Source organism: Bufo bufo, chromosome 8, assembly GCF_905171765.1.
Source record: "Bufo bufo chromosome 8, aBufBuf1.1, whole genome shotgun sequence".
Lineage (NCBI taxonomy): Eukaryota > Metazoa > Chordata > Amphibia > Anura > Bufonidae > Bufo > Bufo bufo.
In genome coordinates, this window is record NC_053396.1 from 207,495,210 (window position 1) to 207,498,587 (window position 3,378).

Sequence of the window (3,378 nt, forward strand, 5' to 3'; positions counted from 1 at the left end):
GACCCCATACAAGATACAAGAGCGCCCCCCACTGTCAGCTCCGCACTGATTAGTCACCTCACATTCACAGTACAGTGACACATCGCTGTTTGCTTCATATGATCCCAGCGTGAAGAGGATGAGTGGGGGTCGGGGTACTTAGTGATGCCGGTAGACTGGATCCATCCACTGTGTAAGAAGGATTTTGTAAAAATAATTTCAGTGAATCAGAAAGTGAATTTGATGCCAGTGAGCGATTAGGTTGTGATCATAGTGATTAGATATTGACATCAAGTACGTGGGAATGTTACGGAATTATTTTTGTACTGAGATATGTCCACTGATTAGTTGTACTCGGTCATATACCAGTATTGTGTGTCTCCTATGGAGGAACAAGCTCAGGTTGTGCAGGAGATGAGCAGTTTGGTGATAGAACGTGAGCCATGTGCAAGAGTGGAGACAAGCTTCTGTGAACACAAATGGTGACAACCGGGCAACTTCACCTTGTTAATCCTGTAGTTGTCAGGTCCACAGTGTTTCATCGTCATCTCATAGATGGATGCAGAGAAATCATCCAAGTAGCTGCAGTGTTAGGCTAATGTCACACTGCCAGCATGGTTCCGGCTGAGACCAGCCTTCCAGAGACCTCTGGATCATTACTGGGTGTTAGCAGAAGGCCCGCCGGCCCCATTGACCATAATGGGGTCCAGTGGAGATCCAGCTGCTACCTGTCAAACATGTTGGGAGTCGGCAGACAAATACCACTGAACGCAGCGTTATTTGTCAGTCTGAATCCCGGCACATTTGCAGGGTAGTGGCTGGATCTGTGTCGGACATTCTGGTAACCCCGGCAGTGCTGGATCCAGAGAGCTCCGTCAGGCTGGTCCTTGCTGGAGCTATGCTGGCAGTGTGAAGCTAGCCTTAGAAAATGGTTGTCAGATAGAAGCAGCAATTGTGACGAATGGAAGTCAAGGGCTGTTCTATCCCATATTATTCCGGTATATGGATAAATGCAGTCAGCAGGTACCAGACACGTTGTGAATGTCCATGTTGTGATGCTCTTGGGCTCTAAGCTGGATGTAATGGAGTCAGCACTAAGAAAGAAGACATCGCACCTCTACATAGTATTCCAGTCATGAGATGGAAGAGGCTAAATCATGAAGACACGTATCATCCCCTCATCTTCTGCCTCCAGGAGCTTGTTATTCACATAGAGAATAATTATCGCTGTGTAAATAAACTGGATGAGAATGTAAAGGTTCCTTCACACCGGCCAGGAGGTGAGCGCCTGCTCGTTAGTGAAGGCGACCACTGCATTTACATACAGCGGTCTCCACAGTATGGGGAGGAGCCATCGCTAACGCCATCACTCGTCCCCGTACAGAGGTGGTTTACACAGCGCGATCTGCTGCCGGCAAACAACGATTTAGGTGTCTACACAAACGATCCAATTACCTGATGAACGATCGTTTTCCTGTGAACGCTCATTAGCGATTATCTGGCGCTTAAGAGTCTCTGGTGTGGAGGGGGAGGGGATACATCTTACAGTATTTCCTGATTACTGATGTGATGATGACTTATCAATAAAGTCCATTTACACCAACATCACAATTGTTGTGATTATTACAATAGATCGCTGTCAATCACTGATGAGACCGCCCACATGGCGACTGAGCGCAGAAAGAGCGGAGATTCTAATGAATAAATTACAAGTTTTACAAAATCTTTTCCCTCAAAGCTGTATGTTAATCTGCTCAGCTCCTCCTGCTCTATTCCAGGCTGCCTGCAGATTACACTGCATTTTCATGGCGAAAGGTTCTTATTAAAGTCTTACTAAGGAAAGGAAAGGACTCCTTAAAGGGGTTATCCCATCATAATGATCACTGTTAAATCTGTTAATAATTTGACAGTGATCATTTTTGTAAATATACTTTATTAACAAATTCCCACCGATTAGGAGAAAATTCATCCCCACTTACCTTATTGTTGTGACTCGGTCTCCCCTGGTTACGACCACCGCTCTTCCGCAAGATCCCGATGGTCGCGCTTGCCCAGAAGACTTCTTCTTTTCTCCCGGCCGGGCCACTCGCTGTCCTGAACGCGCACGCTGCCGCGCATGCGCGACGGTGACTTCTTCCCGGCCAGAATAGTACAGAGCTGCGAACGCGCACGCCGGCTCTGTACTATACTGGCCAGAAATAAGTCACATTGCGCGTGCGCGTTCAGTCCAGCGCGCGGCCCGGCCGGGAGAAGACTTCAATCAAGATGAAGCCCGCCCCCAGCCAGAATCCAGGAAGTGAACGCGCGGTGGCAGCAGGTAAGTATGAAACTGCTAAGTGGGATAACCCCTTTAATGCTTAAAGTCCCCTGTATACTGTATGTGCCGGCAATTATCCATATCAAATCATTTGTCCCTGATAATTGCCCGATTGTGAGTGGAGTTGAGAGCAGCATTTACCTGCAGCAATCATCTCTGCTGTATGCGGAAAAGCGATTGCTGTTGTGATTGTTTCTGGACACTCACTGCTTACAGCGACAATCTGCTGCCGAGAAACGAGGATTGTGGTGTCTGAATCAACTGCTTTCACCAGATGAACAAGCCGTACCCGACACCTTTAAGCACATTCCGTGAAACGCTTTGGTGAAGTTATCCCCAGAATAGAGCATAATTATTAGTCCTAAAGCTGGGACCCTCACTGATCACTAGAACAGGAACCCAGCGCAGCCGCTCCATTCATTTCTATGGGAGTTCCAGAGATAGCTGTAATAGTGCATACGTGGCGCACAAGAGGTGTAAGTGGGATTCATGGTCTCTGAATGAAGGTCATGGATGGCATGACTAGGCTTAAAGGGGTTTTACCATCTCAGACAATGGTGGCATATCACTAGGATATGCCCCAATTGTCTGATAGGTGCGGGTCCCACTTCTAGGACCCGCACCTACAATGAGAACAGAGCGGGGAAATGAACGTAGGGCGCACTGCGCATGCACAGCTGCTCTCCATTCATTTCTATGGGGCCGCCAAAAATAGCGCTGGCTTGTCTATTTCCGTCTGCCTCATAGAAATAAATGGGAGCAGGGGCCTCGCATGCGCGGTGCGCTCCCATTCACTTCAATGGGAGCAGCGCTTGGTCGTGGACGGACCCCGGGAAAATCCAGGGTCCTCCAGCCACAGCTCTCCCCGCTCCGTTCTCATTGCAGGTGCGGGTCCCAGAGGTGGGAACCGCACCTATCAGACACTGTGCGGAAAACCTACCGATATGTCCCCATTGTCTGAGATGGCAAAACCCCTTTAAGCTTCTAGAAACTGGAGTTTGCAGACAGTTCAAGAGACTGTTTTGAAAATAAGTTAGTTGGGTGACTTAGGAATGGTTGGGCTGTGGTGGGAGGTGTTGTCC

General features: G+C 48.5%; 1 long non-coding RNA gene across 1 annotated transcript; it reads left to right on the plus strand.

Annotated features, from left to right (window-relative positions):
• Positions 1-1,584, plus strand: LOC120977457. Its single transcript, XR_005773900.1, has 2 exons — positions 1-1,237; positions 1,490-1,584. It is a non-coding gene; the product is annotated as an uncharacterized LOC120977457 (long non-coding RNA).
• Positions 1,585-3,378: the final 1,794 nt, after the last annotated feature.